We start from the raw sequence: 11,440 nt of genomic DNA, 5'->3' as shown, positions 1-11,440 counted from the left end.
TAAAGCAAATAAATGGAATGCTATAGAGAAGTTGCCTACCACTTCACAGCTTTTATTGTTCATGAATTTGTATCTTAAATTTATTGTTTTAATATCTCAAAGTCCAACAGCTTATTAACTGCTTTGACACTTGGAATACACTTTTTTTGATCATGTGTCACTCATTCTAATGACTTTGTTTTTTGAAGGACCACTTAATCTTATGAGCAGAGGATTAATTTCCTCCTTTGAAGGAAAAGGAAAAAAATGACAAAAGTACTTGATGTTGGCTCTATAGCAATGAGGTATTCATCTCTATTTCTGTCTGTTGAGATGCTTTTCAGGCTAATAATTGGGAATTGATCATTGTAAAAATCTATATTACAGCAACAAAAATGACATATGCATTGCACTGATAGGATTTTAATATTGAAATCAATTTTTCAAAATAATATTGCATGGGGATGCATGAACTTTTCACACTAAAAATGTATTTTGAGAGTTTCAATAATACTTATTATTTCTAATTATTTCATGTAAATTTCAATTCCCCCACTTGAATTGTTTAGTTAATAAGTGCTGGAATTTTAAAATTACATTCTCTCACATTTTGTTCATTATTATGATGAGAATTTTATCTTCCTTGGGCATTTATATTTCTGTAGATAATAAGCATAGTCAGTTGCTGCAAATCTCCTGATTCTGAGCTCGTTTCTGCAGTTTTTCATACTGTAAAATTAATTACAAAAGTTCAGTAGTAAAGTAGTTGGTAAGAATCAGGTGTGAGGTGAGGGGCTGTCATGGGGTGGCTTTACCTTTAAGATGGCTTTGGGAGCTAAGGAGGTTGAAGCTGCTGGTTGCTGATGGGAGTCTTTTCTCCTGACCAATTATCAGTCATTTCTAAGAATTGACAGCAGTTTTGACCATTAGAAAGTTAAGTCAACCTGTGAGCACCTCCTTAAGATGTAAAGTCAGAGTTCTCTTGTTCTCTTTGTTTTCCTGGCTGTGAAAGGTAACAGAGCTCCGGCTGGCCTCCCGTTCCCTGCCCAGGCCATGCGGCCCAGGCAGGGGCTGGGCTGGGCCCAGCGGCTCCCGGCCGGGAGATGGGGCCTGCGGGGCTTGCCCCGGGCTCTGGCCGGGCCAGGCCGGTCCCTGGCTCGGCTGCAGTTTTTGCTGTGACTGAATTCACCAGAGACTGACGAGTAAAGAAAGGAAAAAAAGCTCTTGACCTGCGGCAGGCTGAGACAGTGACCACGCTCTCCAGAGCAGCCATGAAGAATCTTCCATCGCAGACAGCTCCAGCTCCTGCTCCAGCAGAGATCACAGAACCATCTACAAAAGCCTGGGCAAGATTTTAACCTTTTCATTACCTAGATAAGACTTGCAAATTAATCCTTTTATCCAGAGAGAGAAAAAGAGAGTAATCAACATGTAAAGAGACTTTATAAACTATCAGAAACAGTAAAGAAAAGAAGCTTCAGAAAAGGTAGAGAATAAGGAGATGCTTTATAAGCCGAAATATTTTTCTGTTAAAGCTATGGAGATGGACAATAAGGTCCTGAAAAAACTCCTTTAATTTATGATAGAGTATATAGGGAGGAATGGAGTGTTCAAAGTTTGGATTTTTGAGCAAAAAGTGGAGTAATTGTGATACAGTGAGGTGCTGGAACAGAGTGAGGCGAAGATTTGAGGCCACTTGAGGGGGCAATGAGAAAACTGTTTCCAGGGAAGCTCAGAGAGACAGATGAAGAAGACTTTTGTCTTTGAGTGACTCATCCTTAAAATGACATCCCTAGACTCATGGCCCATACACAACCTCAGAGTGATGTGAAATGGGAGGAGTGAGCTATGACGACAGGATTTCTGGGCAGCTGGCATCAGGGAAATAGAAAACTATAACAGAAATAGTTTTCTTGTGAGAAACTCCATAGATTAACAAAAGGAGACTTCTGTTTCTCTACAAAGACTGATGAAAAGACTGTAGCAGGAATTGGGACTGTTTTAACCACCAAAATTCTAAAGTTTTTTTCTGTCTCTATGTTGTCACATGTACAAAGGAATGGTCAAGTAGTGGGGGATAAAAGAGTATTCTGGAAGTTTATTCTGGTGTTTTTATTCTTGTAGTTTTATTAATAAACTTTCTGTATTCCTTTTAAGTTTTAAGCCTGTTTGCTCTTGTTCTAATCCATATCTCACAGCAAGAAATAAGTAATTTTTTAGTTACTGCTTTAAAACCACGACAGGGGCAGAACTAAGAAATTCAAAATGTGGAGAATTAATTAAAGAAGGAAGAACCTGAAGGAGGACTGAGCCACAGAGATTGAGAAGCTATTTGCTGTAGTCCCAGGTATAAAAGAGTTTCAGGTTCAGCCGGAGAACACGGTAAAGTGGCCTTTCTGTAGGGTAGCCTCCATCAGATGGAGCTCTTACCTTGGGTCTACTAGGGTTCATTTCCACCAGAAGTTTACAACAACTAGGAAAAACTTCCTAAGCTGTGATTTTCTCCCACAGTAAGTGGTAGCAAACAGGCTAGCAGCTGCCCTGGCAAAGCATGACACGAGCAGAGAGCATACACTTGCAGAGAAGTATGGTCTACAGCCCTGAAGACACCAAAGTAGAGAAGGAGGAGAGAAAAAAAGAGGTGCCCCAGGGTAGGAGCAAATGTTCTCCTACTGCCCCTGGAGGAGATCATGGTGGGGCATGGGAAAAGTGTGAGGAGGAGGGAGTGATGCAGTGGAGCTCTTATGGAATTACTCCAATGACTCCAAGCCCCCACTCTCCATCCTCTGCAGGAGGGAGAGGAGTTTGGAATGAAGGAGTGATTTGGAACCTGCAAAAAAGGCAGGTTTGGGAGGGGGGTTTTTACTTTTTAAAAGTGTTTTTACTTTTTGTTTCTTAGAATTCCATTAAATTGTTAGAGCATTAAATTAATTCTCCACAAGTCAAATCTGTTTTGCCTATGACAATAACTGGGGGACAATTTTCCTGTCCTCATCTCAACCCATGAGCAGTCTCATCATATTTTCTCCCCTGTCCAGCTGAGCAGGAGACTGAGTGAGCAGTTGGGTGGAGTTTGGCTGTTCACCACTGCTGACCTGCCACACCTACAAGACAGAATTGTAGGTGATCTCTAGTTCTGTCACTGACTATCCATAACTTTTTCTTCTGTCTAAAAGAGATGCAAAGATACTTCCACTGCAGTAGCACCACAGGCATTAGGTATCTATAGCCTATGAAGTGGTGTCTCACTTTTACTCATCATAATTATGCAGTGAGTAAATAGAATGTAATGAGTGTAACAGATAGTGAGTTAAAGGTATTTCATTAAACAATCAGCAATATCACGAATAGACTTCAGGAAGAAAATATTTAAAGTAAAAATATACCAGAATATGCCCCTTGGTTAATGTGTTTTATCTGACTATTGACAAAAATATTAGCCACTTAAGAGCAGTAGTTATTTTATTAATATGAATTAATACAATCTAATTGATGATGCCATTGCAATTCAGTTGATCCCTCTTCCTTTTTAGTGTTCAACTGAGCCATGATTCCCAAGGCATTTGAAGACACAAGATTAATTGTTTTTAGGTGCAATTGTTATTTGTTCTGACTAGCAATGGCCTATTGACTTTCTGAGACAATGACATAAGATCAATGAGGATTTGGAGAAGATGAGTAAAGTAAGCCCACAAACACTGATGTCTTGAGTGACATAAATATTGTCACCTTTGCTACTTTGCTTTATGCAGCCAGAATGAGACAAAAGCTGTTACTGGTCAGTGTTGCTTTAAAAAGCCTCTGTGAAACAAAACAGGCAGAGCTCAGCCTACTTCAAAGATGCTGCTTGATTAATATGAGGTCAATATGTTCTACTGACACTGAAAAGAGACTGAGGATAGCTTTTTAGCAGAGGCAGAAACTGCTCTAGTCCCTTATATTCATGTGATTGGAAAAAGCATACACAGATGATGGCTGCTATGCCAGGGCAACGTGTTTCCTGTTCCAGTATGTATTTCTGGACCTAGTGTATATGGTGCATCCTGTTTTGATGTAGGCCTTGGCACTGGCACATGTGCTGAAGTTCTGTGATAAAGAATATAGAAAATATTCCTTTATTTGGGATTCTTTTTCTTTCCACCATCCCTTGCTTTTAAGAAGCAGAACTGTGTACTCCTTCAGTGTGAAGAAATACAGCTGTGACTGTAATGAAGGTTTCTGACTCTGACTACAGGAAAGTATAATTGCTGACGGAATGTAGCCTCCAATGTTGTGAGTCCTCATAGGAGGAAGCTTTCCAATATTTCTATCTTTACAGAAGATCAGTTATGTTTGAAAAGTTTCAAATCATGTTTCCTTATAATAGTGCAAATTAGTCAGTTGCTTCAGTACATAGGTGTGGTCTTGGGTATGTAAAATGGAGAGTTACTGAAGCCAAAGGAATTGTGGACATCAAATATAGAAGCTGGTGTGAGCTTGTTGACGTGGGATTTTGGTAAGTTTTAGGAAGTAGCAGCATAGGAACTGTGCTTCATTTCCTTTTTGTTTCTTTTTGAAATAATACATTTGAGGAGGACATGTTGTTGGAGAGCCTGTAAAAGAAACACAGTAAAGGCACACAAAGACAAAGGCTGGGAATAGGATGGTGCTTAGAAGGCAGTGGTTGAAGTTAGGGACAAAATGCAAAAAGAAAATGCAGAGGCAGCCCAGGTTTTGTTACAGTCACAATTTCACTCCTAAGTCTGGAAGGATTCCTAACACCCATGTGTTTCTTCTGTATCACCTCTTTGCACAATTTGGGATACAGCTTATCCCTCCCCACTGCTGTTCAATTCCCCTGCACAATTTTACAGAATTCCTTGCTCTGCTACCTGCAGGTTCCTGGGAAAATTCCTGTTTCCTGTCTCTTAACCTATGAATCATTTTCCAGGATGTGCATCTCAGCATTGAGTAGGTAATATGAGAAGTGCTGGAACCCACTGTGAGTGAAAAAAACCAGGGAAACAGGGAGTCTGTAGAGCTCCCATATCTACAACAAAGGAACTGCTTCTTTAAAGCAGTGAGGCTGTGTTAGCAAGTCACTTGCCCTCATCTTGTTTTGAGCTACCTTAGGACTCTCTGTTGGCTGCTGCACTGTATAATCTGGGCATTCCCTGTCTAAACCCTCAGCTGAGCACAGGGAGTGTGCTGTACGTACAATAGCCATGATTGCACAATTCTGGTGTTAGCAAGTGGTTCTTCCTTATGCTAGCTGAGTGAAGAGAGGCAATGACAAACTTTTTGAATTTGTACAGTTCTCTCCTAGATGTAAAAAAGTATTTGATGCACCTTAACTACAGTGTTCAAATGTATTTGCTATTTGGCACGTGGACAAAAATAGCAAAGCCAAAAAGGAAATAAGAATTTTTTTCAGAAGCAAAGTCATCCCCTTAATCACCTGTAATTATGTTCCTAAGGAATAATAGGCTTTGTTTTGAGAGTTCTATGAAGGTTATTTGTAAAGAAAAATATTTATAAACATTGTGGTTTTAAAAGTGTGAATGTATTTAAATGAAAATATGGACTTACAGTCTGAATACCATTAAAGTTTGCTTGTAAGAATAAATATCTAATTGCAATGTGTCAAGCACATAAATGAGAAGGACTGTCATGCATGTGAAAAAACTGCATTGTTCTGCTGTTTCAGAACTAAATAACAAAAGCCACAGAGTAATTTGCATAACTTGGAGATTAGAAATGTATCTCTTCATTCTTATTAATATACTTGCCCTTCTTAATTACAAAGATTTGAATCTTATTTTAAAATAATTTTCTACAAAATATTCTTAGGGATAGAAGCTGCATGTTAATTCTGAATGGATTATTTGCTTGACCTTACAAAACAGATAAATTGCTTCTGTTTGATAATAGCCAATTAAAAAAAAAAAGGATTTAGGATGTCTGTCCAAAATACTGATGCCTATATAGGAAAAGAGGACTCACATCTAGTTTAGCTGTTTTTATCTGTCATGCGTATACATTTACACACAAGATTTGCCTTTCTGTTGATGTCAGTTACAGTTTACTGTATTTTTAAAAAGATAGAAAACTTAGAATTTCCGATAAACTTTTCCCATATTTTTGTAAAACTCTTAAATTTATTTCAGCATCAGTTCTCCTGTGCGTCTATAACACAAGAATCTTAACTGATTCATAGTCACAGAACAGTTTGGGTTGGATGGGACCTCTGGACATCACCCAGTTTAATCACCAGCTCAGGGCAGGGGCAGCTGCAGAAAGTTGTGTGTCCAGGCATAGTGTAAAGATTTCCTCAGACAGAGATCTCATAACTGCTCTTGGCCACCTATGCCAGTGTTTGATCACCCTTACAGTAAAAAATTGTTATTTTGTGCTCAAATGTAATTTCAAGTGTTTCATCTTGTACCATTGCTTCTTCTTAGTCATTGCGTAGAAGAACCTGCCTCTCATCTTTATTCCTGTCCATCAGGTATTTAAATACATTGGTAACACCCCTCTGATCCTTCTCTTCTCTGGGCTGAGAAGTCCTGTCTCTCCCAAGATATCCTCATATGAAAGATGCTCTAGTCCCTTAAACTTATTTGTTTTCTTTCACTGAACTCATTGCAGCAAATTCCTCATTGGGGACCTCAATGGTCCAGATGTGGCCTCAACCACGGCTGAGTTGCAGGTAGAATAGATTCACTGGTATATTATCTGATGAATTCAAACATGTTGCAGATAACTGGGGACAGCATCTCTGATTTGGGAGGAAATCTGAATGCTGTTTTGTGAGAAGAGAGTTAATGCTTTGAAAGGGCGGAAACAGGACACATCTAGACATCAGTGCAACAAAATAGGATGGACATGCCCATACAATGAAGGAAATGAGTGGTAAACAAGGCTTTTAGAGAGGCCTCCATGCTCCCAGGAAGCCCTGTCTTCCGCACAAGGAAAGACATTCTATATGTATGTACTGTTTTGAAAGACAGGTGTCTGCTAGGGAAGGCAGGACGCTCCCTTGGAATAAAAAATGTAAACCCCCTCCCTCTGAATTATAATTTTGAAATTTAGGGGCTCTCAGGCAAAGCTATGGGGGTAGGAATGTCAGTTCTTTACTGGTGTGTACAATAAAACAGCAGCTCTGGCACCTGCACCAAACAGAGCAGGCCCCAGTGACCCCTCCGGGCCGCTCTCCCCTTGCTGCAGTTCCGGGCACGGCCGCCAGGGGGCGCTGCTGCTCCCACCGGGCAAGGTGTGGCGGGCATTCCGCCGGGCCGGCAGGGGGCGCTGTGGCGCGGGCTGGGCCCACACGCGGAAATGGCGGCTCAGCCCAGACGGGAAGGGATAGGAGAGAGGCTTCGCTTCACAAACCCCCCTCGGGCAGCCGATCCCGGTGTTCCAGCAGCACTTATGGAAACAGCAAGCTGGGCCGACAGGAAAGAGCAAGAATAAAAAAATCGTGGGGTTGTAGCAAGGTGTATCAGAAGCTCCGGAGCTGACAGGGATAGGTTACCCGAGCAGAGGAGGATAGGTCTCCTGTTTAGTGAGGTAAGGTGTTAATAAGGTCTCAGTCCAATGGCTGCTCTTATGAGCAAAGGCTCACCCACAGAAAGGACGAGGCAGTACAGGACTGGGCTCCGGCAGTGTCAGGGAATTCTCTTCACAGTAAGCCACAGCTTGCCTGTCCTCCAAAACCCAAAACAAGAGCCCCTGCAGCTCCTCCAGCCCCCGTCTTTTGCCTGTCCAAATCTCCAGGTATCCCCTCCCCTATTCCCTGAGTCTGCTCTTGCTTTTCTTAGGTACCCAAAAGTACCCAATAGTTAGTTTTCTAGCAACTTAAGGGAAAAAATTCCATAAGTACAAAAGAAAAAAAAACCAAAACCAACCCCCAACAATGTCTAGATGTTAATAAACAAAAGACATGTGGCGTGTCACAGCAAGTATCAACAGGTAAATGTTGGCACAGTGTAGAAGACAGTCTGTTCTTTAAATAGTACTATTTTTGCTCTGTTCCCTACACAAGGTTCCGTGAACATTGCACTTGACTATTTTTTTTTCTATGAACCATGATGACATTAAAATAAAACTCCGATTTTCTTTACAGTTTTGAGTTCAATACTTCCCATCAGGATAGTATGTTTATTCATGATAGTGTCTGTCAATCCCAGCAATGCAGAAAACTGAAGATGCTTCATTCTCCTCCTGGCAAGGGACAATTGGTTGTACGTGTAGACTGCTGTAGTAGATGGAAAGTAGTTGTTAGAAACCTAACAAAATATGAAGTACACACTAGGAATAAAAATGAGTAACTACTAAATTTGTCATTCTTAGGGGAAAAAAAAATCAAGTACACAACATTTGCAAGCAGCAATTTTATTCAGAATCCCCAAGGTACAGTATTACTATTGAAAATGTCTCACTTAGGCAAGCTTCACTGCTTTTAAAAGGCAGAAAAAGTCAGTGAACATCTGGCTGAGATATATTATCAACATAGTCCTTACCCTGCTTTTGTCCCCTCATGCAGTTATCTGGAGGCTTCATCTTCTTAGCAGTATCTCTTTATCTTTGGTCTCCATAGGCTTTTCCATATTCTGGTGACAAAAAGGACCTGGCTTCAAATGCTGGTATTCAACAATAAAAACTAAGTGTGGGTGCCTTGTATATATCCTTGAATTTCAATGTGGCAGACAGTTAGAAATCAGAATATCAGAAATAATGATGGGAACTGGGATATTAGCAGTAATATAATTTAATTGATTTTATGATCTTAACTTACCCAGGATTTACAGAGGCAGCTTTATGACAATGATTAAATTGATCTCTTTGCTGTTTTATAAAGGTATTTACTCTCTATTTACAGATAGTGTTACTTAGTATGGGTTTTTTAATCTGATAAATCTTCATATTTTTCTTTAAAACAATTCTTCCTTCACTAAAGAATGTAATCATGATCTGATGGTGTTTGCATGACCAAATTTTAATCTAGTTAGTTTTGTTTATTCAGCTATTATAGCCTATTAAAATGAGATCTCTAGTAGAGCAGTTATTCTGAAGGAAGAGTGTCTGGCTTTTAAAAACTGATATTGCATATATTCTACTTGTTATTTGGAATTTTTATTAGCTTGGGCATCTGCCTGGACTTGACAAGCATGATCATGAATCAAATGACAAAATAAATAATACTGCTATTTGATGGAGATGAGAAAAACAAAATAGCCATAATTAATTCCTAAAGAACAATAGCAATTTGTAGTCTTTCCCCCTGTGGAGTGTGTGTATGTGTGTGTAAATAGCTCCTTCTTCTGCAGTCATTTGCACTCACAGTTTGAAATTATTTGGGATTACTGGGAATCACTGATTCAGAATGAGCCAATATGGTGGTGATTGTGTTGGCTGTGCCTCATGCTGGCAGTCCCTTGCTAGCCATGCTGGCCTGGTGCTGCCAAGGCTACCTGATAGCACCCTGTGCTTGTCACGCTTCCATGAGACGAACCATGCAGATTATTATGTTAAAAAGAAGCTCTTCACCTAATTTTTCTAATTTTTCATACGTGTAGGAGCATAAAACAGTCAAACTATTTCTACAAGCAGGGAAATTAAAAAAAAAAAAAAAGATTTTATGTGTTTAGGATGTTGTTGGATACAGTGATGGCAGATAGCATAGAATTACACAGGTGCATAAGGTGAAATAAAATGCATGTAAAAAATGAACAATGGACAGCAATATAGATTTTGGATCTTTCACTTCCAGACTTTGAGTTTCACAGTTTTTCTTCAGTAAAGTCATTGCATAAATCAATTTGCATTCCTAATGATGATGAGGTTTTTTTTGTTGACTGCTCATGCCTTTCTGAGGTAATAATTTTTTTTTTCCTATTCTTTAAGGAAAGCAAATCCTTGTTAATAGGTATCTGCCAAGTCTTAACGTTTTTTTGTGTTATTGGCAAAATCCTGTAGGGATTAAGATATGAAAACTTTTATTTGAACTCTTTTTCTCTGCTGGATTTTGTCCCTCATCTCTCCCTACTGCATCACTATTTTGTGTGATGTATAACAGCATTGCTTTCCCTGACAAAGCAAAAGAAATCAAAACTGAGAAAAATGACAAATATGTCACATCCTTGAGGCAGAGCTGAAGGGAAACCTTTCGGAAACAAGTTGGTTGCATTTAATTATTCTAGGTCCTTCAAGATAAAACCCATCATATTTTTATGTTCTGAGGTTATGAGTGTCTATTTGTTGAGTGCACATGAAAAGGAAGCTTTTGGATTTGGTATGAAAGGACAGAGATTTAAGAATGTCCTGATCAATGTGCTGAGATTGATGCAAGTCCAGAAAAAACATCAGCTGTACGATTGATGCAGCTCGTACAGTGACTGGTGAGACAAATTGTTCTGCTGGCCAAAGAGAAGTTTGGGTCAGAAAGGTCTACCTCTGACATATTTTCTTATGATATTTCATTTTCAGCTTTGCCAACCACTTGACAAGTTAAACTCCCTTTGTACTGTTACAAAATAGTGAGCACAAAATGAAGATCTGGAACCATTGGCACATTTGGGCCATTATTTAAAGTATTACAGCTTGCAGTATCATAGACTATTGTAACATATTGAGGTAAAATAATTTTCATGGGGACAAATGGTCATCCCTATTGCACATACTGGCCATGTATGGTACCACAACTTCTAGTTCTAGATAACATCCATGAAATATTTTATATGGTAATGCATTGTTTGGGTGAATTCCAGTTGGGAATGATTGAAGTCAGCTAAAAGCAGTTAGAGTATAACTGTAAATAGAATTTGTACTTTGTGTTAAGTACTTTTAGTGTGCTTCCTGGCATCATGTCTCTTAGTTTTGTTTATCAGATATCAATTTTGAGAGAACAGAGACCTCTTCTCCCACACCATAGGATGACTAAATGAGCCTTACTGTCTCTTTGTGTTTGTGGGTGAAAACTGTTTCACCTTTTGAGCTGTGTTTTGCTACCTTTCCTTTGCCACATGGGAAATACGGAGTAAGCAGAGAAAAGGTTGCAGCAGCTGATCTACACTGGAGATCTACAAGGAGATCTATACTGACTGTACTCAAGCAAGGCAAGTTGGTTCCTGCAGATTCTCAGCCTCTTAGGGTTTGCTTAATTATTGCAATATCTGGTGCTAGACTTTCACATCAGGTTTAGATTTCCTTTCTACACATTCAGGGACTTTCATACCTTTCTTTGCATATAGGCTTTTATGCTATTTTTTAACCCTCTGCTTTGCTGTAGGCATTTTCTTACTTTCCTCTCAGCCTAACTGCATGCCAAATCCATGTCACAGCATACAGAATAACTCTATTAAAAATGGGTCACAAGGCTCCAATGACCTTCTCTTCCTCCAGTTCACTTCTTTTGTGGATCATACCAAAAATCAGCAGATATGTAACACCTAGACACAACAACATTTAGAGGAATATCTAA

The sequence above is a fragment of the Poecile atricapillus genome, chromosome 1 (assembly GCF_030490865.1).
Source record: "Poecile atricapillus isolate bPoeAtr1 chromosome 1, bPoeAtr1.hap1, whole genome shotgun sequence".
Lineage (NCBI taxonomy): Eukaryota > Metazoa > Chordata > Aves > Passeriformes > Paridae > Poecile > Poecile atricapillus.
This window is presented reverse-complemented; position numbering follows the sequence as displayed.